Source organism: Odocoileus virginianus, chromosome 2, assembly GCF_023699985.2.
Source record: "Odocoileus virginianus isolate 20LAN1187 ecotype Illinois chromosome 2, Ovbor_1.2, whole genome shotgun sequence".
NCBI classification, from domain to species: domain Eukaryota; kingdom Metazoa; phylum Chordata; class Mammalia; order Artiodactyla; family Cervidae; genus Odocoileus; species Odocoileus virginianus.
This window is the reverse complement of record NC_069675.1, coordinates 10,088,507-10,110,238: the sequence shown is the minus strand read 5'-3', so window position 1 is coordinate 10,110,238 and position 21,732 is coordinate 10,088,507. Positions and strand designations below refer to the sequence as shown.

At 42.7% G+C, this 21,732-nt stretch overlaps 1 protein-coding gene across 4 annotated transcripts in view; it reads right to left on the bottom strand.

The window, feature by feature from the left end:
• The window catches only part of SLC4A5 (solute carrier family 4 member 5), a 136,497-nt gene extending 118,797 nt beyond the window's left edge, over positions 1-17,700 (bottom strand). For 3 of the 4 annotated variants that reach the window (XM_070476001.1, XM_070476007.1, XM_070476016.1), the window contains exon 1: positions 17,589-17,699. The gene's annotated coding sequence lies outside the window, so the exon portion shown is untranslated. Of the gene's footprint in view, positions 1-17,588 lie in introns of all 4 variants that reach the window. The other variant, XM_070476010.1, reaches the window with a different exon arrangement.
• Between the last annotated feature and the right edge of the window lie 4,032 nt (positions 17,701-21,732).

Sequence of the window (21,732 nt, the reverse complement as noted above, 5' to 3'; positions counted from 1 at the left end):
TACAAGGTTCAGGTCCTTGTGTTAAAGGGAATAAGGATGCATTTCAAGGCCCCAGCTGGCCTACCTAGAACTTTTACCCATAAGAAATCCTCCATGGGCAAGACTCACTCCAGTATGTATAATATTTGGCTCTCAGATTGTGCCAAGGTTTGGCAGGTGGTAGACTGGCTGCCCCAGATTCTTGTCAACTTCAGCTGCTTTCGAATTGTATCCAGGATCAAGGAGGGAACTGTGATAGTGTCAAGTCTAAGACAAAAAAAAGATGGTAGATATCTTAATGGGAAGCTGAGACACCCAAAGAGACAAGGCCCAGATTAGACAGTGCTGGGTCTTAGCCTTGCACATCTCCACCTAATCCCTGATCATTGCTGTGGCCTGTGGCTAGCAACATCATAGACCTTTAGCTCACTCTCTACCAGCCACACTGCATGTCCTGCTGCTCCTGTTAACACATCAAGCTCATTCCTACTTGGGACCTTTGCATGTACTGTTTCCCTAATCTTCAGCATGGCTTGCTCTCTTGTGTATTCAGCTCTCTAATCAAACGCCCTCTAGCCAAGAGGGGCTTCTGTGACAAGCCCATCTAAAAGACCCCTCTCTAGTCTTTAATTCTACTTTAACTCTTTAATTTTTTGTCTATATGATGTTTCTAGCCAAAACCATATTTTATGTTTATTTGTTTATTCATTTATTGTCAGTTTCTTTAATATAGTATGGATTTTGTCTTGATCACTAACTTATCCCTGAGATCTAGAATAGAGGCTCATAAATGGTTGGGTTCAAATCCTGGTTCCACTAACTGGGATTTTGGGCAACTTACCTAATTTTTAAAATTTTTATTAATTTACTTATGGCTGCACTTGGTCTTTATTGCTGCTTGCAGACTTACTCTAGTTGCAGCAAGTAGGCTAGACTCTCTAGTTGCACTACTCTCTAGTTGCGATGTGTGGGCTTCTCGTTGCAGTGATTTCTCTTGTTGCAGAGCACAGCTCTAGATCGTGGGCTCAGTAGTTGTGACACACGAGCTTAGTTGCTCCACAGCATGTAGGATCTTCCCAGACCAAGGACTGAACACATGTCCCCTGCATTAGCAGGCAGATTCTTAACCAGTGGATCTCCAGGGAAGTCTATACCTGTCTTTTAAAAAATTTTTCCTTCATTTTCCTGGACTGAAAAATGAGAATAATAATTATATCTATTTCAAGGATTGTTATGAGCACTGATTTAATCAATGTATATAAAATGTTGGGCTTCCCAGTTGGCCCTAGTGGTAAAGAAACTGCCTGCCAATTCAGGAGACAAAAGAGACACAGATTCGATCCCTGGGTCAGGAAGATACCCTGAAGGAGGGCATGGCAACCTGCTCCAGTATTCTTGCCTAGAGAATCCCATGGACAGAGGAGCCTGGTGGGTTACAGTCCATGGGGTCTCAAAGAGTTGGACATGACTGAGGCAACTTAGCACACACATATAAAATTTTAGGTCAGTGTTAAATGGCAACCCACTCCAGTATTCTTTCCTGGAAAATCCCATGGATGGAGGAACCTGGTAGGCTATAGTCCATGGGGTTGCAAAGAGTCAGACACGACTGAGCGACTTCACTTTCTGGCCCACGGGAAATAATTAGTATTGACTAGGGTTGGAGGCTGGTGAAAGTTGACCTTACTAGGGACTATGGATGATGGACGTATTTCCTAGGGAAGAATGAAGGCTTAGCAGATGGCAGTCCTTGTACTTAAGTTTGTTGCTGCTGCTGCTAAGTCACTTCAGTAGTGTCCGATTCTTTGCGACCCCATGTACTATAGCACTCCAGGCTCCTCTATCCATGGGATTCTCCTGGCAAGAATACTGGAGTGGATTGCCACGCCCTCCTCCAGGGGAGTCTTCCTGACCCAGGGACTGAACCTGTATCTCTTATGTCTCCTGCATTGGCAGGCAAGTTCTTTACCACTACCACCACCTGGGAAGCCTGACAATGGTGGTATACAGCATTTATAAACCCGTGTGTGTGTGTGTTTGGCCCTTGACAGAACTGCCACGGGAGCCATCATTTGGCAAACTTGATTGGAGTGATTGAGACCACAGAGGAACTGTGGGTATCTAGGAACTCATCCCTCAGACCCCAAGAGGGACACAGAGCAAGGCTACTCCTCCCCTCCCCTAGATTGTACTTCCTGAGCCAGGGGACAATGCTCTGGTCACCTGGGCCAACTTGAGACCCCTATAAAACCACTCCTCAGATAAGCCAATGCTTCCTCCAGCCTGGTATTTTCTTTGCCTCCTTTTCTTTCTCTCACTCAAATAGCCAGACTGCTCCATGCTTTGCCTCAGAGAGCGTGTGTGAAAGCAGAAAGCAGAAACAAGAAGAGCCTCTTCCTTTCAGTTCAGTTCAGTTCAGTCACTCAGTCGTGTCTGACTCTTTGCAACCCCATGCATCGCAGCACGCCAGGCCTCCCTGTCCATCACCAACTCCTGGAGTCTACACAAACTCATGCCCATCGAGTTGGTGATGCCATCCAGCCATCTCATCCTCTGTCGCCCTCTTCTCCTCCTGCCCTCAATCCCACCCAGCATCAGGGTCTTTTCCAACGAGTCAACTTTTCGCATGAGGTGGCCAAAGTACTGGAGTTTCAGCTTCAGCATCAGTCCTTCCAATGAGCACCCAGGACTGATCTCCTTTAGATGGACTGGTTGGATCTCCTTGCAGTCCAAGGGACTCTCAAGAGTCTTCTCCAACACCATGAGAAAAGACTCCTGGCTAACCCAGATTGAAGCATAAAGAGGATGTTCATAAGAAGGATCAAGGTTATCCACTGTCCCTCATTCAAGGCCACCTGGAAACACAAGGGGTAGCTCCACAATGATTGGCAGGCACCGGTGAACTTGGACTATATGGAACAAGAACAAATGACATCAAGTGTAGGGACTGATGTAAGTCCCTAGGAGTCTAGAACCCTGCAGTGTACCCCACTCCAACCCCAAAATGGAAAACATGAGGGACACTCAGAACCAACAGGGGTTAAAGGTCAGCACCTTTTAAAAATATAGACAGAGAGTTTTAAAAATTAATGTTTCTAACACCGTTGAGTTTAGGAGCTGAAACTCATATTCCAAAGGATAGAATTTTTTTTTTTTTAAGAAAATAATGTTGGGGAAATGCACTATTTTAAAAATTACATTTGGAGGAGAAGCCTTGGCAGCAAAGGCAGAAATTTAATCATTTGTTGGACTCATTTATCTCTGCTCTGAAATTAAATGTGATTGTCCCTTAAGACTGTGGTTGAACTTGCATCCTAATTTGCCTTGGCCAGGCACCATTTGCCCTGCTGTCTTGGCTTCATTATTAGCAATGTTCACTTTCATTCTCAAAAAGGATTCAGTTTGAGCAATAAGTTATATGGCTACTCTGTTTAAGACTTTTACTGTGTATTTTTAAAATTTTGGCTGCTCTGGGTCTTCTGTGCTGCACAGTCTTACTCTAGTTGAGGCAAGTTGGGGCTGCTCTTCGTTGCCATGTGTGGGCTTCTCATCACGGTGGCACCAACTCTAGGCACTTGGGCTCAGTAGTTCTGGCCCTATGGACTTAGTTACTCCATGCACAGCACATGGGATCCCCCCAGATCAGGGATAGGGTGAATTCTTAACCATTGGACCACTTAAGAAATCCCTGCTTAGGATTTTTAAATCAGAGATGCCACAGGCTGATCAACTCTGAGCGAGGTGCTATGAAACAGAAAGTAAGGATTTCTAGGCAGGTGTGACTGGAGGCTGTGAGCCAATGAAGCTCCAGAGGGGCTGACAATCTCACCCAGACAGGAAAAGGGGCAGGTGCTGAATGATGAGAGGGGTCATGGTGAGGTTGAAGTGGTGTGTGGAGCTGAGAGGACAGTGGTGGGGGTCAGAGTAGGATGTTGACATAGAGTATTTCAGACATGGAGTAGCACAAGTTAACAGCAAAGGCAAGTTATGACCATGGGAGCGGGTAGGAGAAATGGACCCTGATTGCATTTGCAGATAGAAATTGGACAGCTAACAAGAGATGTGGAGTCAGGGCTGGCTACTCTATACCTTTTTATTCCCAGTGAATTTTGAATCTTTTTACTATATTATCTTTTCAAAAATATATAAATACAATTAAAATAAAAAGGAATCTAGGGGCAGTCCTAAGATGGCAGAGGAATAGGGCGGGGAGACCACTTTCTCCCCTACAAATTCATTGAAAGATCATTTGAACTCTGAGCAAATTCCACAAAACAACTTCTGAACACTGGTGGGGGACACCAGGGACCCAGAAAGGCAACCCATTGTCTTCGAAGTAGGTAGGATAAAAGAGAGAGAGAGAGACGAAAGAGTTAGAAACAGAGACCCGTCCCGGGGAGGGAGTCATGAAGAGGAGAAGTTTCCAAACACCAGGAAACCCTCTCACCAGCAGGTCCGTGGGGAGATTTGGAATCTCAGAGGGCAACATAACCGGGAGGAAAAAATAAATAAATAAAACCCACAGATTAGGCGCCTAACCGCAACTCCCAGTGGAGAAGTAGCCCAAACGCTCGCTTCCGCCACCGGTAAGCAGGGGCTGAACGGGGAGGCGCAGGCTGCATTGCTTAGAGTAAGGACCTGGGCTGAATGCCCTGAGGACAATCCGAGGGAGCTAACGTGAGATAGCAACCTAAACTTTGGGATAGCCAGAGAGAGAGAGGGAGAAAAAAACAAAACAAAGCAGAGAGAGAACTTTCCTGCGAAAACTTCTAGCCTAAGGCACTGCCTGCCGCTCACAGAACAAAGAACTGAGCGAATACCAGAGGAGAGCTAGCCAGCTACAGACCGGCCCACCCCCCCACCGGAGGCAGAGAGTCAGGCAGGCAACAGCCAGAGCCAGAAGGTGAGGGGCATCCTCCACCAAACTGCGAGCAGGCTCCCAGTTGCTAACCAAGTCTTCCTGGGATCCTTGACGGTTGACATCTGCCAGGAGGGTCGCAGCCAGAGATCAGCTCCCCAGAGGAGACACATGGCACACCTGAGACGGCGCTCCCGCTGCGCGCCCAGGAAACCGAGCAGCTGGGACCGGGGAGGTGATAAGACACACCGCACCTGGGGAGAGTGCGCTGGCCAAGCACCTGGTCACCTGAGTGCTCGGACCTGGGAAGGGCACAAAACGCAGGCCCAACCGAGTCTGCGCCTTTGTGGAGTACCCGAGAACCTGAACCTGAGCAGCTGAGACCTAGGAAGTGCACGCAACCCAGGGCCCACTTTAAAGAGTCCCCCTGCAGAGCAACCTGGAGCCTGAGCAGTGTAGACCTGGAAAGCACACACACCATGAGTGGGGGCAAACCCTGTGTGGCCCAGACACTGTGAGCACTGCCCCCCCACACCAGTGATATTTGTTTGCCGTGCTCCTCCCTCCCCGCAGCACAACTAAACAAGTAAGCCTAAATAAGTGACCACCCTTACCCCCTTGTGTCAGGGTGGAAATTAGACAATGAAGAGACTTGCAAACAGAAGAAGTCAAAATAAACAGAGGGAACAGGTTTGGAAGTGACAGGTGCAACAGATTAAAACCTTGTAGCTAGCACCGACTACATTGGAAGGGGCCTATAGACCTTGAGAAGAAGTATAAGCTGGAACAAGGTACTATCTGAAACTGAACTGACCCCACACTGCCCTCAACAGCTCCAGAGAAATTCCTAGATATATTTTACTAATATAATTTTTAAATTGTTTTATTTTTAAGTCCTTTAATACTCCTTTAATTTTCATTTTTATAACCTACTATTACTTTAGGCAACTTCCCTGGTGCAAAAAAAAAGACCCTATTTTTAAAGCAAATTTCATATATATTTTTAATAATTTTTGTGTGTTTTTTTTTTTAATATTGTATTTTTGAGAGTCTAACCTCTACTCTAGATTTTTAATCTTTGCTTTTTGGTATTTGCTATCAATTTTGTACCTTTAAAAATCCAATCTTCAGTACCCATTTTTACTTAGGAGTGTGATTACTAGGAAAGTGATTGATTGCCCTCTCCCCCTTTTGACTCTCCTTTTTCTCCCCCAGGTCACCTCTATCTCCTCCCTCCCCCTTCTCTGCTCTACTCAACTCTGTGAATCTCTTTGGGTATTCTGGGCTGTGGAGAACACTTGGGGAACTGATTACTGGCTTGACTGCCCTCTCCTCTTTTTGACTCCCCCTCCTCTCCTCCTGGTCACCTCTATCTCCTGCCTCCCTCTTCTCTTCTCTATGTAACTCTGTGAACCTCTCTGGGTGTTGCAGGCTGTGGAGAGCACATAGGGAATTGATTACTGGCTAGATTGCTCTCTCCCCTTTTGATTCCCCCTCTTCTCCTCCTGGTCACCTCTATCTCCCTTCTCTCTCTTCTCTTCTCCATGTAACTCTGTGAACCTCTCTGGGTGTCCCACACTGTGGAGAATTTTTTCGCCATTAACCTAGATGTTTTATCGTCGGTGCAGTATGGATCAAGAAATCTTGAGGCTACTGTAAGAATAAGACTGAAAACCAGAGGCAGGAGGATTAAATCCAAAATTTGAGAACACCAGAAAACTCCTGACTCCAGGGAACATTAATCGACAAAAGCTCATGCAAAAGCCTCCATACCTACACTGAAACCAAGCTCCACCCAAGAGCCAACAAGTTCCAGAGCAAGACATACCACGCTAATTCTCCAGCAACACTGGAACATAGCCCTGAGCATTAATATACAGGCTGCCCAAAGTTACACCAAACCCACAGACACATCAAAACTCACTACTGGACACTTCGTTGCACTCCAGAGAGAAGAGATACAGCTCCACCCACCAGAACACCTACCCAAGCTTCCCCTAACCAGGAAACCTTGATAAGCCACTCCTCCAACCCCACCCACAGGGAGGAACCTCCACAATAAAGAGGAGCCACAAACCACCAACCTACAGAAAGGCCACCCCAAACACAGCAATATAAACAAGATGAAAAGGCAGAGAAATACCCAGCAGGTAACGGAACAGGATAAATGCCCACCAAACCAAACAAAAGAGGAAGAGATAGGGAGTCTACCTGATAAAGAATTCTGAATAATTATAGTGAAAATGATCCAAAATCTTGAAAGCAAAATGGAATTACAGAAAAATAGTCTGGAGACAAGGACTGAGAAGATGCAAGAAATGTTTAACAAGGAACTAGAAGAAACAAAAAAGAGTCAATCAATAATGAATAATGTGAAAGAGACACGTGCACCCCAATGTTCATCGCAGCACTGTTTATCATAGCCAGGACATGGAAACAACCCAGATGCCCATCAGCAGACGAATGGATGAGGAAGCTGTGGTACATATACACCATGAAATATTACTCAGCCATTAAAAAGAATTCATTTGAATCAGTTCTAATGAGATGGATGAAACTGGAGCCCATTATACAGAGTGAAGTAAGCCAGAAAGATAAAGACCATTACAGTATACTAACACATATATATGGACTTTAGAAAGATGGTAACGATAACCCTATATGCAAAACAGAAAAAGAGACTCAGATGTATAGAACAGACTTGTGGACTCTGGGAGAAGGTGAGGGTGGGATGTTTCAAGAGAACAGCATTGAAACATGTATATTATCTAGGGTGAAACAGATCACCAGCCCAGGTTGGGTACATGAGACAAGTGCTCGGGCCTGGTGCACTGGGAAGACCCAGAGGGATCGGGTGGAGAGGGAGGTGGGAGGGGGGACCGGGATGGGGAATACATGTAAATCCATGGCTGATTCATTTCAATGTATGACAAAAACTACTGTAATGATGTAAAGTAATTAGCCTCCAACTAGTAAAAATAAATGGAAAAAAAAAATGAATAATGCAGTAACTGAGATAAAAAACACTCTGGAGGGAACCAAAAGTAGAATAATGGAGGCAGAAGATAGGATAAGTGAGGTGGAAGATAGAATGGTGGAAATAAATGAAGCACAGAGGAAAAAAGAGAAAAAGAATTAAAAGAAACATGGACAACCTCAGAGACCTCTGGGACAATGTCAAACACCCCAACATTCGAATCATAGGAGTCCCAGAAGAAGAAGACAAAAAGAAAGGCCATGAGAAAATACTTGAGGAGATAATAGTTGAAAACATCCCTAAAATGAGGAAGGAAATAGCCACCCAAGTCCAAGAAACCTAGAGAGTCACAAACAGGGTAAACCCAAGGTAAAACACCCCAAGACACATATTAATCAAATTAATGAAGATCAAACACAAGGAACAAATATTAAAAGCAGCAAGGGAAAAACAACAAATAACACACAAGAGGATTCCCATAAGGATAACAGCTGGTCTTTCAACAGAAACCCTTCAGGCCAGAAGGGAATGCAGGACATACTTAAAGTGATGAAAGAGAAAAACCTACAACACAGATTACTGTACCCAGCAAGGATCTCATTCAGATTTGAAGGAGAAATCAAAAGCTTGACAGACAAGCAAAAGCTGAGAGAATTCAGCACCATCAAACCAGCTCTTCAACAAATGCTAAAGGATCTTCTCTAAACAGGAAACACAGAAAAGGTTTATAAACTTGAACCCAAAACAACAAAGTAAATGGCAACAGGATCATACTTATCAATAATTACCTTAAATGTAAGTGGGTTGAATGCCCCAACCAAAAGACAAAGCCTGGCTGAATGGATACAAAAACAAGATCCCTATATATGCTGTCTACAAGAGACCCACCTCAAAATAAGGGACACATACTGACAAAGTGAAGGGCTGGAAAAAGATATTTCAGCAAATGGAGACCAAAAGAAAGCAGGAATGGCAATACTCATATCAGATAAAATTGACTTTGAAATAAAGGCTGTGAAAAGAGACAAAGAAGGACACTACATGATGATCAAAGGATCAATCCAAGAAGAAGATGTAACAATTATAACTATATATGCACCCAACATAGGAGCACTGCAATATGTAAGGCAAATGCTAACAAGTATGAAAGGGGAAATTAACAGTAACACAATAATAGTGGGAGACTTTAATACCCCACTCACACCTATGGATAGATCAACTAAACAGAAAATTAGGAAGGAAACACAACCTTTAAATGATAAAATGGACCAGTTAGACCTAATTGATATCTATAGAATATTTCATCTCAAAACAATGAATTTCAACTTTTTCTCAAGTGCACACAGAACCTTCTCTGGGATAGATCACATCCTGGGCCATAAATCTAGCCTTGGTAAATTAAAAAAAATTGAAATAATTCTAAGCATCTTTTCTGATCACAGTGTGGTAAGATTATATGTCAACCACAGGAAACAAAGCTATTAAAAATACAAACATATGGAGGCCAAACAACACACTTCTGAATAACCAACAAATCACAGAAGAAATCAAAAAATAAAATATGCAGAGAAATGAGTGAAAATGAAAACACAACAACCCAAAATCTATGGAATGCAGTAAAAGCAGTGCTAAGGGGAAGGTTCATAGCAATACAAGCTTACCTCAAGAAACAAGAGAAAAAGAAAAAAAATTACCTAACTCTACACCTCAAGCAACTAGAAAAGGAAGAAATGAAGAACCCCAGGGTTAGTAGAAGGAAAGAAATCATAAAAATTAAGGCAGAAATAGATGAAAAAGAAACAAAGGAGACCATAGCACAAATCAACAAAACTAAAAGCTAGTTCTTTGAGAAGATAAATAAAATAGACAAAGCATTAGCCAGACTCATTAAGAAAAAAGGGAGAAGAATCAAATTAACAAAATTAGAAATGAAAATGAAGAAGTCACAACAGACAACACAGAAATACAAAGGATCATAAGAGACTACTATCAGCAACTATATGCCAATAAAATGGACAACTTGGAAGAAACGGACAAATTCTTAGAAAAGTATAACTTCCCAAAACTGAACCAGGAAGAAATAGAAAATCTTAACAGACACATTACAAGCACAGAAATCGAAACTGTAATCAGAAATCTTCCAGCAAACAAAAGCCTAGGACCAGACAGCTTCACAGCTGATTTCTACCAAAAATTTAGAGAAGAGCTAACACCTATCCTACTCAAACTCTTCCAGAAAATTGCAGAGGAAGGTAAACTTCCAAACTCATTCTATGAGGCCTCCATCACCCTAAAACCAAAACCAGACAAAAATACCACAAAAAAAAACTACAGGCCAATATCACTGATGAACATAGATGCAAAAATCCTTAACAAAACTCTAGCAAAGAGAATCCAACAATATATCATACATCATGACCAAGTGGGATGCAAGGCATTTTTTAATATCTGCAAATCAATCAATGTGATACACCACATTAACAAATTGAAAGATAAAAAACCATATGATTATCTCAATAGATGCAGAGAAAGCCTTTGACAAAATTCAACATCCATTTATGATAACCCCCTCTCCAGAAAGCAGGAATAGAAGGAACATACCTCAACATAATAAAAGCCATATATGATAAACCCACAGCAAACATTATCCTCAATGGTGAAAAATTGAAAGCATTTCCCCTAAAATCAGGAACAAGACAAGGGTGCTCACTCTCACCACTATTAGTCAATGTAGTTTTGGAAGTTTTAGCCACAGCAATCAGAGAAGAAAAAGAAATAAAAGGAATCCAGATTGGAAAAGAAGAAGTAAAACTCTCACTGTTTGCAAATGACATGATCCTCTACAGAGAAAACCCTAAAGACTCCACCAGAAAATTACTAGAACTAACCAATGAATATAGTAAAGTTGCAGGATATAAAATTAACACACAGAAATCCCTTGCGTTCCTATACACTAACAATGAGAAAACAGAAAGAGAAATTAAGGAAACAACTCCATTCACCGTTGCAATGAAAAAAATAAAATACTTAGGAATAAATCTACTTAGAGAAACAAAAGACATATATGTAGAAAAAAACTATAAAACACTGATGAAAGAAATCAAAGAGCACACAAATAGATGGAGAAATATACCACGGTCATGGATTGGAAGAATAAATGTAGTGAAAATGAGTATACTACCCAAAGCAATCTATATATTCGACTCAATCTCTATCAAGCTACCAATGGTATTTTTCAAAGAATTCGAACAAATAATTTCACAGTTTGTATGGAAATACAAAAAACCTCGAATAGCCAAAGCAATCTTGAGAAAGAAGAATGGAACTGGAGGAATCAACCTACCTGACTTCAGACTATACTACAAAGCTACAGTCATCAAGACAGTATGGTACTGGCACAAAGACAGGAATATAGATCAATGGAACAAAATAGAAAGCCCAGAGATAAATCCACACACCTATGGACATCTTATCTTTCACACAGGAGGCAAGAATATATAATGGAGAAAAGACAATCTCTTTAACAAGTGGTACTGGGAAAACTGGTCAACCACTTGTAAAAGAAAGAAACCAGAACACTTTCAACACCATACACAAAAATAAACTCAAAATGGATTAAAGATCTAAATGTAAGACCAGAAACTATAAAACTCCTAGAGGAAAACATAGGCAAAACACTCTCTGACATAAATCACAGAAGGATCCTCTATGACCCAACTCTCAGAGTAATGGAAATAAAAGCAAAAATAAACAAATGGTACCTAATGAAACTTAAAAGCTTTTGCACAATGAAGGAAACTATAAGCAAGGTGAAAAGACAGCCTTCAGAATGGGAGAAAATAATAGCAAATGAAGTAAGTGACAAAGAATTAATCTCAAAAATATACAAGCAGCTCCTGTAGCTCAATTCCAGAAAAATAAATGATCCAATCAAAAAATAGGCCAAAATGCTAAACAGACATTTCTCCAAAGAAGACATACAGATGACTAACAAACACATGAAAAGATGCTCAGCATCACTCATTATCAGAGAAATGCAAAGCAAAACCACAATGAGGTACCATCTCACACCAGTCAGAATGACTGCTATCAAAAAAATCTACAAACAATAAATTCTGGAGAGGGTGCAGAGAAAAGGGAACCCTCTTACACTGTTGGTTGGAATGCAAACTAGTACAGCCACTATGGAGAACAGTGTGGAGATTCCTCAAAAAACTGGGAATAAAACTGCCATAAGACCCAGCAATCCCACTGCTGGGCATACACACTGAAGAAAGCAGAACTGAAAGAGACACGTGTACCCTAATGTTCATCGCAGCACTGTTTACAATAGCCAGGACATGGAAGCAACCCAGATGTCCATCGGCAGATGAATGGATAAGAAAGCTGTGGTACATATACACAATGGAATATTACTCAGCTATTAAAAAGAAAGCATTTGAATCAGTTCTAATGAGGTGGATGAAACTGGAGCTTATTATACAGAGGGAAGTAACTCAGAAAGAAAAATACCAATACACTATACTAATGCATATATATGGAATTTAGAAAGATGGTAATGATGGCCTTATATGTGAGACAGCAAAAGAGACACAGATGTAAAGAACAGTCTTTTGGACTCTGTGGCAGAAGGCGAGGGCGGGATGATCTGAGAGAACAGCATTGAAACATGTATATTATCATATATGAAACAGATTGCCAGCCCAGGTTCGATGCATGAGACAGGGTGCTCAGGGCTGGTGCACTGGGATGACCCTGAGGGATGGAATGGGGATGGAGGTGGGAGGTGGGTTCAGGATGGGGAACACATGTATACTCGTGGTGGATTCATGTCAATGTATGGCAAAAACCACTACAGTATTGTAAAGTAATTAGCCTCCAATTAAAATAAATAAATTAATTTTTAAAAATTAACATGAGCTAGCCAATAACAGAATAAAACTCCAATCTCTAATAAACAGGGGAAAAAAAGATAAATCTAGGCTTCTAGATAAATGATGAAATCATTTTATTGACTTTTAAAAACCCCACTAGTAAAACAAGTTGCCTTTAAACATTTGAAAAGATGCTCAACCTCACTCACTTAAAAAAAGAAACATAAGCAAATTAGAGCCACAATGAAATACCACTTTTCATCTTCAGATTGGCAAATATCAAAAGATTTCACAACAGCAAGAGAGGCAGGAAACCAGCCCTCTTCCGCGCAACAGTTGGAGACACTGCAGTTGGCCACAGGCTCTATGGGGCCACTTCAGCAGTGTTTGTAACACCTGAAAATGCATCTGCCTTTGGGTAGCAGCTATTCTTTGTCTAGAAAGTTATCTTACAGATACATTCCCACTTTTGGACGAAAACACACCTGTGTGGTTTGAGGCAGTTACTCACCTCCCTGCACTGTGTCAGAGGATTACTGTGAGGATTAAATGATATAATAAATGGAAAGAATTTTTTTAAAAGCCTGGTATATAGTAAGTGCTCAGCAAATACTGGCTGTCATTATTACAGCATTGTTCATGGCAGCAAAACATTAGAAATGACATAAATGTCTGTCAATAGGGAACTGATAAAATAAGGTTTGTCTTATATTGGAAAATTCCAAAGATTTTAAATACAATATGCATACTCTCTAAACAGTGCTATGGAGTGATCTTTTAGAAATATTGTTAAATGGAAAGAAAATGAAGTGTAGAATAATGCTTGTGGTTTGTTACTGTCACTGTGTGTGGAGTGTATCTATAAGTGTACAGTCTCTCCAGGGATGAAGTCACAAGAAACAGGTAACAGTGCTGATTCCTGGAAGTGAAACTGAGAGGCAGGATCTCAGGGGCTACTGTGTAACGTCTTGTACCTTTTATATTGTCCACCATATGGAGGCATTCCCTAGTCACAAAGAAATAAACTGGGGTATATGTCAAAAGGGCTTCCCTGGGGGCTCAGTGGTAAAGAGCCGCTGCAGAAGACATGGGTTCAATCCTTGGGTTGGGAAGATCCCCTAAGGAAATGGCAATACTCTAGCATTCTTGCCTGGAAATTCCATGGACAGAGGAGCCTGGTGGGCTACAGTCAATGAGGTCACAAAAAGAGTTGGACATGACCCAGCAACTAAACAACAACATGTCCAAAAAGTTGAAAACAGGGACTCAAACATACTTGTATGTCATTGTTTATATGAGCATTACTCATAATTGCCAAAAGGTGGAGACAACCTAAATGTTTATTGATAGGTGACTGTATAAACAAAATGTGGCTTATCTATGCAAAGAAATACTTGCATTATTCAGTCATTCTGATTCTTTGTGACCCCATGGACTGTAGCCCACCAGGCTCCTCTGCCCATGGGATTCTCCAGGCAAGAATACTGGAGTGGGCTGCCATGCCCTCCTCCAGGGGATCTTCCCAACCCAGGGATGGAACCCAGGTATCTTACATCTCTTGCATTGGCAAGGTTTTTTACCACTAGCGCCACCAAGTGAAATAAGCCAGTCACAAAAGGACAAATACTTGTATGATTCCACTTACATGAGACATCTAGAATTGCCAAATTCACAGAAAAAGAAAGTAGTATAGTGGCTAGGGGGGAGGAGGAGTGGAGAATTACTGTTTAATGGGTACAGAATTTCAGATGGGGTTGAAAAAGTTCTGAAGATGGATGGTAGTGATGATTATACAATAAAGTGAACTTAATGCCATTGAATTGTACATTAAAATGGTAAAATTTATATCATGTACATTTTATCATAAGAAACAATTACACAATTTTAATAATAAATAGTCATTTTTTACTTTGATTGGAGTTATGTTAAATGCAGGGATTAATTATGAGGAGCTGTATTGCATGAGCCACAACAAAGAACAGCCCAGCCGAAAAAAGGACTCGGTCTGCAACTCTGGGCGCTCTCCCCGCCAGTTTATCCTGCTCTGCTGACTGGCTCCTGAGAGGTTCACAGTACAGAGCACAGGTGTCAGACTGAGCCAGGACTTGGGGTGGAGGGCAGCTTCCTTTAAGACAGAGAAGAAGAAGGAAGGGACGAGGTGCTCAGTGAGGGTAGAAGCAGGAAATTCCCGCCGGACCATGTAGACGTTCTCCATGAGGAATGTTGGAGGGCAGATGAGGGGGCAGTAAAGGTTGGCCTTCGGGGGGGACAACAGTGGGGTCAGACCAGGGATATGTAGACGAATCACCACATTCCACTGAGGAGCCTAGTGAGGCTGGAAATCATAAATATGTAGACAGAATTTCCCCCCTTCTCCTTCTTCTCCCTCCCCCAGCAACAATCTTGAACGGGTTGCAGATCCCTGGTGCTATATAAGTGAGGAGGAGCAGATTCCCCACCCAGACCAGCAACTACTGTAGGCTTCTACTCTCTAACAACGCCAAGCTGGGACTGGAAAGGGGCGTCACTTTTAAGTTGCAACGGAAGTTTGGGTTACTACTGGGATGGACATTATCATTACTAAAATCAGACCAAAGATGACCATGATGATCATGTAACTTGTCTAAATTTTATCCAGTGGCAGAGCAAGCTCTAAACATACAGAATAAATTTTGAAAAGCAACCAAAAGCAGAAATCAACTTACTTTCTGATTTTATTCAACGAGCCATGCTTATTTACAATATTATTTCCAGTTGTTAATTGAAATGCATGTATCTTGCCTCTCCCCCTAGATTGTAAACTCTCTGAAGTTTACAGCAGGATCCATGTGCTGTTCATCCTCATAGTGCCCCCACAGCCTAGCAAAGTCCCTTGCACATACACAGGAGGCACTGAAATGACTGCTGACTGAATTGCTAACCAAGAGAAAATACCCTATATGAGGCAGCAGCAGGCCACTACTGTGTAGTATGCTTACACAGTACCCCGTACAGAGCAGGTGAGTGACAAGACCTGATCAAGCTGAAATGACTCTTCCTAAAGAGATAGACTATGTCCTAAGAAGTCTGATATAAAATGTTGTTGCAGGTTGCCCAGACTTCAGGTAAAAGAAGCAGGGGTGAAGGAGGTGTGAGTGGTCATTTTCTATTTCTCCGTTAAGGCTGTTCTTTACTGGATTAAGGTGATGATGGCTAAAACACAAGAGGAGGGTGAGTCAGACCCAGTTCATGACCTATGATACAAGAAGTGAGTATTTCAGTGCCCGATTAAGCCTCAAACCAAGCTGGATTCATTTTTGATTAAGAGAATCTTAGAGGGCCCCGTCCTCAAGATTATATAAAAATCATCCCAGTCATGTATTTTTGAGAAAATAAATCAAAACAAGCACAGAGCCCAGTTCTTTAGAGAGGAAAGTAGATCTCAAGTAGCTCAAGAAGCAATCTTTCCTACAATGAAGGTTGAGAAAAAGAAAGCCAAGACCAGTTGATTCTGGTTTGGGGAATGGTAACATTGGAGAACACACTCTACTGTTTCTTGTGATGGCATCACTCGTGCTGAAGTTTTCTCCTCTGTTGGCCTGACCACCATCCCTCTTCACAGAGCAGGGAGGTAAAAGAGACAGATGAGTGTCTCCATAATTAAGTCCGAGTACTTGATTACTGCCTCTCTGGGAAAATGAACTTGACCGAAGGGAGAATGAGTAGGCATTCAATCAACAACAAGCCACTTAGTGAGTGCCTGCAATTGATGGGGAAAGATGACTCTCCTTAGACTGGACCATCCAAAATAAGTTGGGGGTAAAAAAAAAAATAAGCTGGAGGGGTGAGAGGGAGAAAGACCATAGTTGGTGGGTCTTTAGAAGGGGGGGATCCTGAGGAAACCCCTCAACTCCTGAGCTCATAGCTCAGTTCCAAATTCCAGGATGCCTGGTTAGAGAGAGAGGGAAATACACTTTCTCAGGGACAGAAGCACACAGAGCCAAGGGGTCTGGATTTCTAAGGCAGAATTTCACCAAGGGCTGGGTGACACTTTGGAAAGCCATCTGATCTCCAGAGGTCCTGATGCACAAGAACAACTCGGCCCGTTCCATCAAGGGAGAGAGATGTGAACTCACCCCTTGGCCCCTCATGCATGCCCTCCTTCTTACCCCCTCAAGAGCCGAAGCAGCAGGTCCGTCATAAAAGGACACCTCCCTTAGGGCTGAAAGCTTAGTTCAAGTGGGGATTTTTATACAAGCCCCATGTTTCCTGGATTCTTAGGAGCCTCCAAAAAGGCTGTAAATAATCCTTATTAAACAGGAAGAAGTATGAAATAGGCACAGGACCAATCACTGTGACTTCCATGGCTGAAAAGCATGGATTAAAGAGGGGCAGTCAGACTTGCATGCAGGCTATAACTAGGGGTAGATCTCAGCGCCTTACTGTAGAAGTCCGATGTTGCACAGATGCACACACACATACATGATCCCTTCTCTGAAGGCAGAGATGGGAGGACAGAAAACAACACTGGACAAACTGGTCATTCTCTTACTTGTCCTTTACTGTGCTGTAATAGATAAAGATCCGGAGAAGGCACTGGTGACCCACTCCAGTATCTTGCGTGGAAAATCCCATGGACAGAGGAGCCTGGTAGGCTGCAGTCCCTGGGGTCGCACAGAGTCGGACACGACTGATGCAACTTAGCAGCAGCAGCAATAAATAAAGATTAATTTAAACAATTAGATTGCCCCTTATCTTTGCTCTCTAAGTCTTCCCCAGATCTTTAGCAAAAAGCAATAAAATTCTCGCCAGAGTGGGCTGGGGATTTCTGCCTAGACTACTCAGTTCATTCACTCACATCCCCAAACCAAAACCTACAACCAAGCTGTAACTCCATATATTTAAAATTCACTCTACTCACCCTCTGTGCAGTGGCTTGCTGTTCCTCGGTCCTTGAATTTAGTCCCTTTAAGGTAGATCTTACCGCCTTAGAACCTACCCACCACTCCTTTTCTCTACCTCTGCTATTAAAATAGCCCCTCCTCTATTGCCTAACCAACCAACTATTTTAGAACCAAAAAGCCTTTGTCTATTCATCAACACTATAAAAGTAACGTTCATGTTATGTTTTTTAATCTGCTATCTGTGTCTTCCATGGTTCTCATCAGCTTATCTAATCGGCGTGTCCTAGGGAGGCCTGTTACTTGCTAGTTTAGCTTGTCCAAGCACAACAGGACCAGCTGAGGCGTTTACTCCAGGAGAATAGGCAATCCTCGGGAAAGATGTCAGACCTTTGCCCTCTTCTCTCCACAGGACTGAGATGAAGGAGGATCTTCCACATCCCACGGCCACTGCAGCTCTACAAACCCCAGTTCATGACTCTTTGGAGAAGGATACAGACAAGGAAAACCAAAGAACAAGCCAAACCCTGCAAGAGCAATGTTTCATGCTTTCTGATTTTTCTAGTTTTTATGCTGATTTTTTCCCCTCATCTTATTAATTCCTTTTTTGTATTTAGGAAACATATGATGAGGGAGCAATAAGTGGAGGATAGGAACTTTGGAGAGAAGAGGGACAGTGGATGGCAAGTGAAAAAAATAAGGAGAAAGTTGGAGGCCAGGCATCACTTGGTTTGGGCAGGGGGAAAGCATGCTGGGGAGTCTCTGACATCTCCAGGTTCCAAGTGCTAGGCTTGTTACTACACACATCTTCCCTTATTTAATTCCCTCAACGGTCCTGCCAGAACAGCATTTTCATTCCCAATCTTTGCAGACACAGAAACTGAGGCTCAGAGAATGAAATACTTGCCCATGGACTCATAGGAGGACAAGCAGGGGCTGGAAGCTTCATAGGAAAATGAACCCCAATTCTCTTCTTTCACAGGCCCTTCTTATGGATTTTCTGTGTCTTCAGACTTGTATTTCAGGATTTGCTTCCCTTTCATTTAGGAAATTTATCTGTTGGTTTAGTCTCACTTTATTCTTAGATCATGTGAAGTTTTCTCTCAGTGGAAAAACCACATTCTTTGACCTAGTCCTGCCTGCAGGAGATGATGAAAAAATGTATTTTGGAGGCCATGGCTGAGCCATCCCTGTAACAGTACATCCTAGTTCTCTTCACAATCCATGGAATGAAAGAGTAGCAAGACTACAGTGACCAACTTATCTTAATTGGCCTGAGACTTTTCTGATTTGAGCACTGAGAGTCTGGTTCCAAAGGAAACAGGCAGGCTTAGGCAGACCAGGAGAGCCTAGCCCAGAAGACACACAGTCTCAAGCCTTAGGGAGTTTCCAGCAGACCAGAGATTAGACAAATTCACCAGCAGAAGAGTAGGAGGCCCATAAAGGAGCTCAAAGGGAGGAAGGTGTTCAGTAAAAGAGAAATCACATTGTTTGAAGAATTAGTTCATTGCACAAATGGTCATTTCTTGCCTTCTAAGCATATTTGAGACAGAGGGAAGGAGCCACAGAAATGAAGAGCTGAGAGGTGGAAGAACACAGTGTACCCTGGGAACATGGAGGTGGTTTCCCTGGCACAGCGCAAGTTGGGGGAGAAAAAGCTTTGGGCCTGTAAGATAGGCTGGGCCATCCCAGAGAGAGACATAAACGTCAGCAAGTGTGTCTGAATTCAAAGGAATGTGGGACTGGGTTTTGCACAAGAATGGAATAATTGGCTTCAGCGTGGATCGCTTCAGCGTGGATCACAGCACAGGTGGAAAGACCAGTGGAGACATTACTGCCACGCATTCAAGCAAAACCCGTTGGTTTCTACCTGCCCAGGTTTTATTTAGACCATTTGGACATTAGTTCAGGCTATTTTAGCTTCTCATTTTCATGTTTGCCTTTTATTTCATACAGGAACATGAGGGTGAGCTTTATCCGGGGTTGGGGAGGGGACAAGGAGATATGGGATGGGTAGCTTTCCCTCCAGGATACACAAAGGGAACAGGTTTGCAGGTTATGGAGCCTCTCTGCTGGGATAAAGAGGGGACGCGCCCTGTCAGCAAGGCGCTTTCCTCCTCGTGTCTAGGGCCTGATCAGTTGGCTGGCACTACCCGTGCCCCTGCTGACCCCTGATGCAATTGAAGTTTTGTGAATGTCTCATATCCATGTTTACATTGGGTTATATCTTTTTCCTTGTTTATTTATAGGAATCCTTTATATTGTAAATATTTTTCTGCTTTTATCATTTGTCATTCATTCTTTTAAAAAATTTTTATTTATCTATTTTTGGCTGTGCTAGGTCTTCATTGCTGGCAGGCTTCTCTGGTTGTAGGTGAGTGGGGGGCAGCTACTTCTCAGTGTGGGGCCTTCTCGTGTTGCAGCTCCAGGGTCTAGAGCACATGGGCTCAGTAGTTGTAGCACACAGGACTTATTGCCCCGTGACACGTGGGATGTTCCCAGAACAGGGATTGAACCAGTGTCTCCTGCACTGGCAAGTGGATTCTTAACCATGGGACCACCAGGAAAGCCCTATTTATCCATATTTTCCTTTAAGGTTCCTAGGTTTGTTGTCAATCTCAGAAATGCTTTAACTATCCCCAAGTTTATGTACACCTACATTTTCTTCTAGTTCTTTTCTGGTTTTGCTTTCTCTGGACTTTAAATTGATATATGTTACAAGATAGGTTTTCACTTTATCATTTTTCTCAAGTGTTACATCACCATTGATCAGACTTTGTACCCTCTACCCACCGGTTCAAATTACTGTCTTTATCACATGCTAAATGTTTCTGTGTGCTGAGTCTGTGCTCAGCCAACCATCCTGATAATATGTTCTAAACTTGGTTTCCTTTTGCTTCTACCTACTCCCTCCCCAAGCCACTGTGTTCTGACTTCTGCCCCCATGGTGTCACAAACATTTCTCTAGCAAATCTCATCATCAGCTTACTAATTGCCAGTATGAATGCTTTCCAGGTCTGTTCTTGTATGGATCTCTCTGTCCATTTGATATTGCAGGCATTTCTTTCCTTCTTGAAATCCCTTCTTTTGGGGTGATTTTGTTTCTGTTTGTTTTGGTAAATTTGGGAGATTTCCCAGTCATTGGCTATGTGAATCGTCATCTTTGCTAAATAACGCCATGGTGTTTTCTAGAGGGGCTTTAGCAGTGTGCTGTAGTCTAATTAGGTTTTTAAAATGTATTTCTCTATTTATCTTTGGTTGTGCTGGTCTTCGCTGCTGCGTGTGCTTTCCCCTAGTTTCAGCGAGCAGGGGCTACTCTCCAGTTGTGGAACGTAGCCTTCTTATTGCGCTGGCTTCTCTCGTTGCAGAGCACAGGGTCTAGGGTGCAAGGCTTCAGTACTTACGGCACATAGGTTTAGTTACTCTGTGGCACGTGGGATCGTCCTGGACCAGGGATCAGACCCATGTCGCCTGTATCGGCAGGCAGATCCTTCACCACTGAGCCACCAGGGAAGCCCCTAATTAAATTATTTAAAGACAAGAGTTGGTAGATCTAGGATGCTCTGGGTCTTAGTTCTCCCTACAAATTTTCTCCTCTCTTCTGTGCATCATACTGTTGGCCTAAGTGAACTCCACCACCATCACCACTCTCTCCTGCAACACAAACCAACTGAGAACTTTAAAGACTCACCTTCCTAAAGCCTCATTTTTGTGTTTTATTCCGTGTTCCAAAATCAACAGTGGCTTCACAGGAAAGTCAATAAAGTCTGAACTTCTTGGATTCACACCCAAGTCCTTCCCTTGCCTGGCTTCCTCCTTTTTTCCAAGACTTATGTCCCCCCACTCCCAAAGGGGATGACTTGAATCCAACCAAGCAAACTCACACTGCTGGTGGGAGTGTAAACTGATACAGCCACTCTGCAAAAACAATGTGGTAAGGTTTAATAAAGATGAAAATGCATATACTAAATGACCAAGCAGTTTCACTTGTGTATGTGTGTCCCAGGGCACATGAACAAGGATGTTTACATAGCATCATTTGTAGGTGGTCAAAATGGAAGCAACACAAATGTCCATCAAGAGTAGAATGCATGCGTTCCAGCCCCTGCACCCTTCTTCACTCTGTCTCCCCAGTGATCTTAGGTCAATGCAGAGGTTTCATTT